This window comes from Parasteatoda tepidariorum, chromosome 7, assembly GCF_982258835.1.
Source record: "Parasteatoda tepidariorum strain Cologne lab strain chromosome 7, Ptep-v5.0, whole genome shotgun sequence".
Lineage (NCBI taxonomy): Eukaryota > Metazoa > Arthropoda > Arachnida > Araneae > Theridiidae > Parasteatoda > Parasteatoda tepidariorum.
This window is the reverse complement of record NC_141761.1, coordinates 63290722-63303757: the sequence shown is the minus strand read 5'-3', so window position 1 is coordinate 63303757 and position 13036 is coordinate 63290722. Positions and strand designations below refer to the sequence as shown.

The 13036-nt window shown below is 29.4% G+C and overlaps 1 long non-coding RNA gene across 1 annotated transcript; it reads left to right on the top strand.

Moving 5' to 3' along the window:
* The first annotated feature begins 878 nt into the window (after positions 1-878).
* On the top strand, positions 879-5920 carry LOC107456128 (uncharacterized). Its single transcript, XR_001585673.5, has 3 exons — positions 879-1024; positions 3956-4121; positions 5744-5920. It is a non-coding gene; the product is annotated as an uncharacterized LOC107456128 (long non-coding RNA).
* The last annotated feature ends 7116 nt before the right edge of the window (positions 5921-13036 follow it).

The following is a 13036-nucleotide window of genomic DNA, read 5'->3' as shown; positions in this document are numbered from 1 at the left end:
CGTCCTAAAATACAGCTTAATAACGTAATAGCATAGAATTATGTTATAAAAAAGAAACAGCTCTTTTGGTTATAAACTCTTAATTTAGAAAACTATCAAAATCGAAAAAGTAATAATAGCAGAGTAAATAATCAAAATAAATATTACAGGCACATACCTTTAAATTTGAGATATTAAAGTATTTTACGTGTAAACAATTTCTTTTTGACTTTTATTAATTTTATGCTGATGACTACCAAAAAATAAATATGGAAATTAATGTGGAAAAACTGGATCCTACCATGTGGTTTTCCGAATAATAAAAATGTATCGACAACAATGAAGACTGCAACACCCTCATTAGATTTTAATTAGATTATATTATTCTTTTAATTTTAAGATAATCTCTTTTGAATACTTGAGTTGGTAGTGGTTGTATTTTCTAAGATAATGTAGAAACTTGCCATTGGAAAAACGTATATTTTAGTTTAAAATATCTCCAAGATGTATTTCCACAATAGTTTATGCTCTTTTACACTAACTATATGCAGTAAGCAAGCTAAATAATATAAGAAAAACAATACGCAACTGAACTCAAATGAATCGGAAAGCAATAAAAAAAGCGGAAGAAAAACACATGTTTTACTACATGTTTACATAAAATTCTCTTCGCTACATCTTGAACAATAATACGTTTTTCAAGATCAATTTTTCATTGTTCTGGAATTTTTATGCTGCCACACTCAATAAATTTTCTGCCGATCGAAATATTTGCTAAGAATTATTACATTTTATTATCCTTATTTTACTAAAAATGGATGTAGGGAAAGTATAATATGAATCGATGACGTTTTCGATATTAAGTTTTATTAAGAGACAACAATGGGACAATAATTTCCACTGAATCACCGTAATGCCTTGAAAGCAACACACTTTAAGCGAATATCAGTGCATTTTGGTTAAGCTTTGGACGCAGAATATGCTTATGCTTCTGAAGGGATTAAATTACTTAAAATAAATCTTCACACTTCTTGAACTTTACAAAGTAAGTAGAATTTCTTTAAAAAATATGTGTCTACGTTTAGAGAGTCAAAATTAATTCGAAATTCTTTTTTTTTTTTTTTTTTAAATATTTATCATGCCTGTGTTTCTTTAATTATGTGGCTAATTTAAACATATAGTTGAGTAATGCAATATTATGTTGTTGGAAAAGTTCTTTCCGTTATCTCATAGCTCGAACTTTTTACAAAACTTGCACACATATCCAGTTTTATTTGCAATTTTCATTTTATTTAAAGGAAGAAGAAAACAATAAAAAGAAATCGAATTGTGAATCGAAAGAAGTCAAAGTAGGATTTAGAAAGCTTGTTTTTGAAACTACATATTAAATAAAAATTTGATCTAATTATTTATATAAAACATTTATTTTTTGCCTAATTTAATTAAATTAGAAGTAGGAAAATGCCGATCACCTCAACGCCTAAAGAATTGTAGCCGGTACTTAATATTTTAGTAAAATATAGTCTGTTTTTTTTTTTTTCGCTTTTTTTTTAATCTGAGAATATTTGATGAGAATATTTACGGGGGAAAGTAGATTTTTCCAAACATAGCATTTGACCAGAACAATCAGAAAATAATCCACCTTTCCGAAGAAAAAAAACTTTCAGCGTTTTTGTAATCAAAAACTAAAACGCATGTTGAATATTATGTAGGTATACGAGTAAAATTTAGTTTTAGTTTGGCTGATTGTTTGCAAATTAAAATTGTTTTCGATAGTTCTGAGCAATTTTTTTTTTTTTAGGATAATTAAGAGTCTCCGCTCAATAGCCCCGTGATTGTTTCTTATTTGTCACTGATTTTTTACTCTTAAAAATAGATAATTTCAACAGAAAAAGAACATTTTGTGAAATTAAAGAATCATAATTTAATGTAAGAAGTTTTGTTGATCATAATGTTATTTGTTATTCTTTTGCTTACGTAGTGAACGATTACCGGATTTAAAAGATAATCAACTAAACATTAAAAAGAAAATTGAAGCAGAGAAGAAATCGATGAGAAATATTTTTACTCGTTACAGGAATGAATCATTATAATAATGAATCATTATCAATGAATCCTTATAACTATTCACATGGGCTATTTTTCGCCCTAAAATTAATTTAATATAATTTTTAATATTTGAATATAATTGTTAAGATTTGTATATCTCTCTCTTTCTATCTATCTATTAATCTATTTGCCTCTCTCTTTCTCATTCACTCACTCTGTCTCTCTCTTTGTTACTTTCGTAATCAACTTAAAAGCAAGTTCATTGATTTTGAGAGAAAATCTAAAATAAATTAAATGGAGTAGTCATTATTTAAAGCAAAAAGAAAAATGTTATTTAAAGTGATTATACAAATTAGAAATTTGTGTATTGCATTAAAAAATACTAATTTCATAAACCATGTTGAAATGGCCAAAAATTCGATTAATAAATCCCAAAAATAACAATCGAAAAACAAAATGGATTTGGACGGAATCGTCGCGAACTGAGGGCGTCAAAAAATTATTAACCAATGCCGTAAAAACGAAAAATATCTAAAATAAGTGCCAAGAAAACAATCAGAAAATGACGTAGAATAACGACGAAATAGCGCGTACTTCAATGCGCTTCAAAAAGTGATTACTCAAATTCGAAACGATAAATAATTATCGAAAAATGATCCGATAAAGCTGAGGATTAACTATGGAATCGTTGTGAATCGAAAGCGTGAAGAAGGGAACCATGATTCGGAATTTGCGTGTCTCCCAATACTCGATCCAGGAGTTCCCTTGTCTTCTGGATTGGGTTCAAAATGACAAGGCTACGGAGTTGAGAATTAGTAATCGTAAACCCATAAAATCGGGTCAGCTGTTCAAAAACGGTTATTAAAAAAATAATTTCATTAAGGAGCAGTGATGGCTCAGAGGATAGAGCTCTCGCCTTCCAAGGAGGTGAACCGGGCTCGAATTCTAGCTATTGCTCGTCGGCACGAATTCCACATCCGGCTTGCACCCACCACAGTGCTGACGTAAAATATCCTCAGTGGTAGACGGATCATGGGTTAGAGTCCCATTGCCGTCTAGTTAACCGTGGGAGGTTTGGGTGGTTTTCCTCTCCGTGTATCGCAAATACCATCTAAAAGTCCTCCACGAAGACAAAATTTCTCCCAATACTTGGCCCAGGAGTTCTCTTGTCTTCTGGGTTGCGTTCAAAATTAAAGGCTACGGAGTTGAACATTAGCAATCGTAAACCCTAAAATTGGGTCGGCTGTTAAACGATGGTTATAAAATCAAATAATTTCATAAAATTTCGCAAACTTAGCTAAAATATTTAATTAGATATGAACATTTTAATTTTAAAAAAGTATTTTTTGTCATATGTGTTTTTTTTCTGCTGCTGTAAGTTTAAAAATATTCAATTAATTTTAAAAAAATTTTTGGGGCAATTTTAATTAATTACAAAATTATAAATTTAACATTTGACAAAAAATCTTTGAAAATTGTACAATATAAGCTCATATAGTTCGTTCATACTGCGCACACATGGAAAAAGTTTTAAAAAATGTTTTCTCATAAGTTTGTAGCCACTTGTATGTATTTAGTAAACAAAGGTAAAAATTCCCATTTTGAAAGTTTAAAATATTTCCAATTTTCTAAGTAGTTTTGTACCTAAGAGAAAACTCAAAATAATAAGGGGTTTTCCACAAATTTAATTTTGCATCATAAGACAAAATTCAGTAACAAATATACATTCGGTAAATGTAATGTTTCTTTTTTTTTCATTTCAATGTCACGGATGTATTATTTATTTATTTATTTAACTTTCCAGATATCAATTATTTGGGAAGAGGCAAACTGTTTCTTAACTAAAGCATTAGTCTTTTGCCCTCTCTCTCTTTCTATTTCTACTTTATACGTTTAATTAACTAAGATCAATAATTTTCTATTTTAGAAAATGAAGCAACTGTATTTTACGAATCTCTTTCTCAAAGTGTGTGTCACACTTTTCCTGTTACTTCTACTATTACAAGAAATTGATGCTCTTGCCTGTTATTCTTGTGCATTTCCCGTGTTCCACGCATGGTGTTGTATGGTTTTTCGAACTTGTTGTCCAAAAGGTAAGTAGACTTTTTGTCAAACCATTTCTCTAATTAGTTCCATTCTATTTTTGAATAAATAAGCTCCTCAAATTATAAGCAAAAGTTGTCCATAGCCATAGCCATAGTGTAGTAAGGAATCAATGCAATTTGATGGTTTTAAATCATGTTAATAAACTTATGAATCAAATACCGGAAGAATTATATAAATATACAGAAATTATTTTTAGATTATTTTAATGTTATATGATATATTATGCATGAAATTCTCAGACGGGCATTTTTTATTAAGGTGAAAAATGACTTTTTGATCCTTTTTTTTAACACTTGCATACAAATTTATTAGAGCATCTAGTCTTTGACATTTTGTCATATCCCTTTATTGTCTGAAATTTTGCAAAAAAATAATTTATGACAATTTTTTTAACTTTAGCGTTGTTCAAATTCTTTTCTTTCTCTTTCATACGTTTCTTTTAATTCTTTCTTTCTTTTTCATAAGTTTAGCTACAAATTTATGAAATTAAAAAACTATATAACGAAATCGTAACTATTATATAACTATAATAACTATGTATAATTATTATAATTATGTAAATATTATAAGTAAAAAAAGCTTTTTGATTTTTAGTTCAAAAAAATTCATTTATTAAGGAAAAACTTATATCTTATAAGATGTTATATGAGCTAAACTCAGTGGCGTGACAGCTCATAGAGGGCCATCTCAGTTTTCTTTACCTTGGGCTCTGGAGTGCAAAAGCAGATGTTCCGGTTAGGTGGTCAGCCGAATGCAGAACCCCCAGTGTTTAGTTCCCAAGCATGCTTGGTACTCATTTATCGACCCACTGAAGGGATGAAAGGCTGAGTGAACCTTGCCCGGTCCGAGGATCGAACCCAGGACCTGTGGCACGTCAGCGCGAAGCGCTACCACTCAGCCACCGGGCGTCTATTATATGAACTACTCTGTAAAAAATTCCAGATCAAATTACGGTATAAAGTACCGGTACTTTCTGCGCATCATCCGTAACAGTTTTGTGTATGATCGCCAGTTGTGTAAAATATAATACCATAATTTTTTTACTGTAATATTTATTTAATTAAAGTGTTTCAATGGTTTTACTGTAACTGCTACTGCAAAAAGCGGTATATCAGAGTTTTTGTTCCGTTATATGTTCTGGAAAAAGTGAATTTTACGCTAAAAAGTACTAGCACACTGAGAGCGTGTACTTTTTACCGTAATTTCACCCGAAATTTTTTACTTTGTAAGCTTTTGAAACTATATTTACGTATTGGGCTTCTTATTAATAATGTCATAGTACGCATTAGGGTATGTTATAAAATCCGAAAACGTGTATACATGTTATAATCCAACTCTGTTTTCTTACATCATTATTTCGTTGCTTCATAAACCTATAGTTTTATTTGTAAATTTTTACTGGTTCCCTAAAATTTCTCGCGCTTAAATTTTTATTAAAAATTGCAAGTAATCGTATATTCTTAACATACCCCAAAAAAAAAAACAGAAAAATCAGTTTAATATTTTTTAAGAAATGTGGACACTGAATGTCAAAAACCGTGTAGCTTACGTACGTGTACGTATAGTACGTGTAGCTTATGCTTATTTGCACTTTTTTTCTGTTTTCCAGAGGATGTAGTAAATGTATATGCTCTCTATTCAGATAAAACTAGTGCTGCAACAACTCTTGCCCCTGAAGCGACTACATAACATTTATAGCATGATTTAACAAATTTTGTTTTAATTTTATGTGGTTTTACACTGATGATCAAATAATAATAAATAAATAAGAACATTTTTGTACAAATTTTTATTTACGTTCTGTGACATATCTTGTTATATTGTTATATTATAGCTTGTTATATTGTAATAAAACAAGTTTGATGATTAAGGAATGTTGTCTTAAAATTATGTAAGTTATGTGTTAATCTGATTGTAGATGTAGTTATTTTGTGAATAAATATAAGTATATGTGTAATTTTGTCTGTATTTGTACTATCACTAGCACCATTGATTATTTTTATACTTTATAGTAATGCAGTACACTCTCACGAAATCAGTCCAACTTGAAACCATTTACAATCATTTAAAAATTAAATTTTTATTTTATCTAATCCTGTCAGTAAATAACCATTCTAATATCTTTTTCTCCATAAGAGGATCTTCCTTGCCTGTCGAACTCAACTGTGGAAGGATTGTAGACGGGGAGAGAAAATTCTAAATATGTTTTTAATCCTTTTTTTTAAATTTATAAATAAACTGATCATAAATTTTCTCTCTATTTGGTACTATCTTTCAATACGTGTTAAATACAATACCTACACCCAAGCAGAATTTGAGATATAAAGCGTACAGGGTAACAAAAAAGTATAGGGATCACTTTTGTGGTTATCTACCTCTAAAGTTTTAAAACCTTTTTACATATATAGCATACTGATCTAAAGCTCTGCTATTAGACTTTCAATTGAAATACTATTTCATAAAATCACAAAAATGCCTTTGAAGAAATTAGACAAAAAGCTAATTGGTCAAGTACAAGCATTTTTAGAACTTCGATGGTGCCACAGGATTATACAAACCCATTTTAAAAGGAAAGGTATTGCGATTTCACTCAGCCATATCAGTCGCATCAAGAATTCAAAACTCGGATCGATGCAAAATAATGCAAAACCAAAAAGAAGTGGACGACCAATCAAATTGAAGAAATCAGATTTGCAGAAGCTTGATAAGATGACATCAAAACCGGATCCACCAACACAGGCAATCATGGCTAAAGCTCTTAACGTGAGTCAGCCAGTTGTAAGCTATCAACTAAAACAAAAGTTGAAGAAAAAATGCCATAAAAAACCTAAACGTCATCATTTAAGTGAGAGATCGGTGCAGATTAGGAGGCTACGTTCATGGCCTCCTCTACAAGCTTCTCCGTAAGGACAGATGACGAAAGTTCATTACAACTGATGAAGCTTGGATCTATCTATCATATACTAATGCTAAATCTGAAGTTCAGTATCTTAGCCGTGGGCAGAACAGGCGAGACTTGACACCATCATCCACGGTGCCTCATCCCAAAGGCGTAGTGGTTTGGATGGGCATATTCGCCCATGGTGTGACCAAACCTCGGTTTGTGAAAACTGGGGCCAAAATAAATTCTGAGTATTACATAACGAAGATATTAAAGCCCCTTCTTATGGATGATTACTGCAGATTGTACCCTAATGGTGATGCTGTGTTCCATCAGGACTCTGTCCCATCGCATGCATCTAAGGTCACCCAGAAATTACTAACAGATCAGCAAGTGCAATTCCTGAGACCAGAACAATGGATTCCTAACAGTCCTAATACTACACCATGCGACTATTTCCTATGGGGACATCTGAAAAACAAACTGAAAAAGCGAAGAATTTCTACATTGAGAGGCCTTCAAAGAGCTATTAAAGAAGAGGTGAAGAAAATCCCACAGGAAATCATTTTGCGGGATTTAAAATCACGGCCGAAGAGTTGTAGACAAATCTATTATGCTGGAGGTCGACATATTGAGAAGCATCTCTGAATTTATGTAATAAATTTTGGAAGTAAAAACATTAAAAAATGATCCCTATATTTTTTTGTTACCCTGTACGGTATTTTAGTTTCTCCATTAATTTTTTCCCAAAATTATGCCAATACAATTCTGAAATCAACAATTTTTGAAAGATATTTAAATAGTTAGCTGATATTAGTTTTTAGATTTTAATCAATATCTTTAATTTATGCAATTAGATTTAAAGGAAATCTTTAGCGTCATATAAATTGCTTTTCATCAATTTAAACTGCAAAAATATTAGATTTAAAAAAAATTCTAAAAACTGAGAAACGTGCAGTTTTAAATGACTTACTCAAAATCTTAAATCTTTATTGCTTTAAAGTTTTGAGGAAAACTTCATAGAAGTTCTAAAAATTATCGAATTCCATTTCTCCTAATCTAACAAGTACAAAAAAATATCGAGAAAACTTAAATTTAAAATTGAACCTTGAACTCAAGATGGCGAGGGTAAAGGACTCTTAACTACAGTTAAGCAAAAATCAATTTCGAGAAATTTTTCTTCAACTTGTATAAATAGAAACCTCTTAATGTTTACTGGAATGTTTGTCTTTATAAAATAGCTAACATTAAAAAAATCTCGTCTCTAACATATTTAAATTTTTTACATCTTGCATATCAAAGGATTAATATAACCTTGGCAATAATTATTAGCCATTTCTAAAAAAAAATTAATTTTTTACTCATTCTTGACGAAAGATCATTCAATTTCATACTCATTCTTGACAAAAGATCATTTATCTTCATACTCATTTTTGACGAAAGATCATTTAATTTCATACTCATTCTTGAAAATTTCATGCCTTATCCGTAAGACTTTCCGGCTGCTTCTTCTTAATTTATAGTTTAAAAATTTTATGCTTGATTTAAAATACTGTCTATGCTCTTCTTCACACAATAATCTTAATAAGTATGAAACTCCAAGATAATGTCATTAAAAATAAATAAAATCCTTCTAATGCTTATTGTTACTTATTCTTTATATAATTTAGATTGTTTTGATTCGTACATCAGTATTTACGTAGTTTTTTATTCAGTATTTACATAGAGTATGGTCAATGGTATGTGCATCTATCTCTTTACTAATTGACTTGGCAATGTATCTTCTAAACAAAATACAATTGATTTTTATACCTGCACTAAATATAATATTTATTCATAATCATAATATGAACTACAATACAGCGCATAATCTTAATAAGATGTTAAATTGAACCATGTTCTCGTTCAAATTGAAACATAGTATTAGAATAACTTGTTTAAGAAGTTTGATACATGTTAAGGTTGGAACAAATATGAAAGCTATCATGGTTCAACACGATCTAAAATTTCTAATTCTGCTACTCAAATGCAGCATTTCTTTATTATTAAATGTTTGCGCTTTTACTTCGAATAGATATTTCATTCACTATTCGCGATTGCAACGAACTATAGGGGGCGTTCTTGTATGTGACGAAATCTTGCGATTTCTGAATGAACGATCATTGTTGATCTGGAGGCATCTTTAATGTAGCGTGTAGCATTGTAACGTTCCTTCTTTATTGTGACTTATTAAATCTAAAAGGGAAAAATGTTTTATATTCTTTCTCGTGCAAGCGAAACAAAATGGTATCTCTCTCTCGTTTTTTTTTTTTTTTATAGAGAAGGAACATCCAAAACACATCGGAAAAATATTTGTTAATAAACAGGACAAAAAATATGTATCTTCTTATTAGAGTTAAAACCTAATGCGTGCGAAATCATTTTACTAAATATAAATAATCGTTTAATGATATTACATGAAAGGACTATTTAAACTTTGCATTCCATAGTCTTATGAGTCATATTACTTCAAACATTAAAATATGCAAAAAGTATACATAAGCCCATAATTTTATATCATTTAATTTTGCAAAAATTTTTGTGACAACAATTTTTATAAAAGAAATTTTAAGTTTGAATAAAAATCATTATTTATAAACTAAAAAACGTAAAATAAAGAATGGCTACAAAAAAAACGATTCTAAAAATTCATCAATTAAAAATGAAAAAAAGCTTTCATGTTTTCTTTTATTATAAATCGGACGTAAAAAACCATTCTACAGAGAACTATCATGAAATTAGAAAAAAAAATATTTACTAGTAAATTTTTTATTATGAAAATCATAACACTTACCTAATTCATAAATCCGGAGAATTCCAAAATGATATGTTCTTCATTTGAAAGCTTTCTTTGTTCTTCATTTCTCACATAATATATATACATAGATTATCCCTTCAATACTTTAAGATGACATACCACACAATACTGTTTTATAATTGCAAGATCTCGATATGAGTTTCAATATGTAACTTAAAAACAGAATAGCTGAATTCTAGTTGAAATTTATCATTCAAAATTAAAAAAAAATACTTACCAAGAAAACGATCAAAATTTATTAATAATTAACAAAAATGATATTATTTCAAGTAATTCGGATGATTCTTTACTGTTGCTTTCCGAATTATATAGATTCAGAAATATATACTATTCTTTAACTATTACAGTTCTACAGGTTCTGAAGTCACATTTATTCATTAGAATGAAGTAAGCAATGCTGACTTCACTTTAATTTGTAATGAAGACAAAAAAAAAAAAAAAAAAAAAAAAAAAACTGTATTTTACAGTAATACACACATTTGTAATAGTATACGATTCCGAAATCGGAAGTTATCAGTTGCAAGTTTGTTGATAATAGAAAGGTAAAAATTACTGAGAAATTGTTCTTCCAATGTTTTTCGTGTTCTGTTTCAAAAAGATTTACCAATGTTCCGGATAGTTTCTACAAGTTCTCCTGCCTTTTTCTTAGGGAAATTTTCCTTCGTATTTGCTACTACGAAAATGGCGTCCGACTCTGCCAATGATTATGATAGAACTAAATGAAAACTTAATAAATAAATGGTTGATGTTTTCAGGCTGCGCTAGAGGGCGTACTCTATCGTTGCGATCGCGAATATTAAAGATCACCGAATACTTGACTTCGAATATTGTACATACTTGATTCAACCATAAAATAATGTATAGCAATAAAAGAAGAATAACACCAACTGCATCTCGATATCTCAATTAAAAGCTCACAAACTGATTAGGAAATGCACTCTATTAATCTTATGATAGAATCTTTCGATTCAAAAATCACTACAAGAAATTCAAAAACTAATTCTCTCAAGTACTAAGTGAAGCAATATTTTTCTCCTCTCTAATGAATATATTTTCATTTGTTACGAACATTAGAAAGAGCAAGTACTAATTTACCAAGTCGATAATTCTAAAAAAAAAAATTTCTTCATTTTTCGGTTATTTTTGTAAGGTATTTTTTTTTCACAAGATAACCTTAAATTATTTAGGATTTAAAAGTAGACCTGAAAATAATTACTCCCAGCATGACGAGTCAACAAGAAAAAGTGGCGACTTACTTTAAATAAACAACCTATCACCCTTTCTTTTTGGGGGGGGGATTGTTTAATGATGAAAAGAACATCAATGCACTCTAAAAAACAGAATTTTCATTAAAATATCCACTGTCTTCATTCAAAATTTTGATCCGTCAGAATCGATAAACTCTTGATGGAAAGATTCATGTGGAAGGAGAATTCTTTAATAATTCACATATTTAAACGTTGTAATATATACATTAAATGTATTTTGCCTCCTCAAATATTTTTAAACAAACTTCTCTAAGGTCAGTATTATAGTTGCACATAATAGCACATACTTATAGTAGCGGAGGAGTAATTTTGTTGTATATTTATATTATTTTTATAGTTGAATTAACGTTTTATAGCCATAGATTTTTTCGAATGTAAATTATTATAAAAATATAAGTTAATACAAGAAGAAAAATCGTTTTCAAATAGTGGCTATTAAATGAAAAAAAAATCGTACCAATATCGGTTACAGACTCATTAGTTTTGAGAAAAAAAGTTGCTCATAAGTTATTAAAGTCTACAGGACACTGGTTACTAAACGAAAATTTTAATTTTCAGGTCTATTTAAAAATTAACACAAATGGTCGAAGTGAGATTTTTTTTCCTCTTGTTTATAAGCCTTTGCGCATTATGCTGCAACTGAATACGACGATGTAAGCCATAGCATTATGCAAGTTTTTTTTTTTTTAACCTAACAAAGCAGTACAAATTGAACAAAAACATATAACTCAATTCACCCTATTGATGTTGCAGGTAATTTCGCACCGTGTTTTCATTCAACGTTCACCCATCATTTTTTTATTATATTTTATTATTTTATTTATTTTTGCGCTTTTCACTTTTTCTCTAACTTTAAAATTATTTTCTTTAAAAAGTCAAAACTACTGCCCTATTTGTTTTGTTCGTGAGTTGTCTTGGTAACTCAACAGTGTGGAAACTCAACAAAATTAAGTACGTCATTTTTCTAGCTGATAAATATACAAATTTCAAACTTTCACGGAGCCTTTCGAATTTATATTGATCAAGATTTTTCTTTCGATTTAGAAACAGTTATGCCTCAAAAACAATTTAATTTGAAAGAACATGAAGTCTATAACAAGACACATAACACATACATTAGATTTCAAAATAGCGTGAATAATGAACAAAATATTCTTTGGTTGGTAATATCAAACATGTTTTTTCTCCTAATGATAACATAATAATACCAATTACCTATTTGGCTTTGTCTGCACACCGTATTTTTCAAAGTAATGAATTTTCAAAAATGTATAAAAGTGAATTTTAATGATTTTTGTGGGAGCAAAAAAATTACGAAAATCATCTGATGTGGTTAGAATTGCTGAAAATTAATGGTATGAACAAAGAAACAAATAAAGGAAGGAAAAACAAAACGAGAAAGTTGGTCATGATTGGAAAAGTTATTTACAGTTAGTCATAAAACATTACTTAACTAACGCAGCACTTCGCCTTTCCATAGAAGCGAACTGATTAGCTGTCAATGAGTTTTCCATCGATTTTAAAGTTTATTTGCTATATACTGATTTATAATTAATGAAGTAAATACTATTTACGATGAGAATAAAAATAACTTTAAATTACTTTACCTGTGTATTTTTTTACTGATTTTGTTTCATTGATTGTGGAAGTTATAAATGATTGAGGTGTGCATTTAGGACTTCTTATCTGGTATATCTTTTTTTGTTAGATGTTTAGTCGTGAGTATAAACTAAAAGCACTTCTCCACAACTTCTCAACTGCCAAAACTCGATTTTAATCCCTTTTTCAAAAACAGATTATAGAAACTTAATCGAAAGTCAAAGCTGTTTGAACATTGATATCTTAAAAAAAGGAAGGAAAAAAAAATCTGAATCAAAGATATTTTAAAATGGAAAC